Here is a 238-nt window from a genome sequence, read left to right on the forward strand (position 1 = left end):
CCCCCCCCCCGCCCCCCCCCCCCCCCCCCCGCTCAATACTTTGATTATTGAATCATTAGTAGTATTGATTACTGATCTGATGGAGTCACAGGTCACATATAGCCTGTGTTAGAAGCTGCAGATACTGATGGTTTTATGTGCGTCAGTCGGCTGTCTTAACTTAGTGCTCATTTAAAGAAGCTTTTATTTTGAAAGGACAAACACACATTTACTCTAATGGTTTTTTATCTGGTCTGAC

This window comes from Epinephelus moara, chromosome 17 (assembly GCF_006386435.1).
Source record: "Epinephelus moara isolate mb chromosome 17, YSFRI_EMoa_1.0, whole genome shotgun sequence".
Lineage (NCBI taxonomy): Eukaryota > Metazoa > Chordata > Actinopteri > Perciformes > Serranidae > Epinephelus > Epinephelus moara.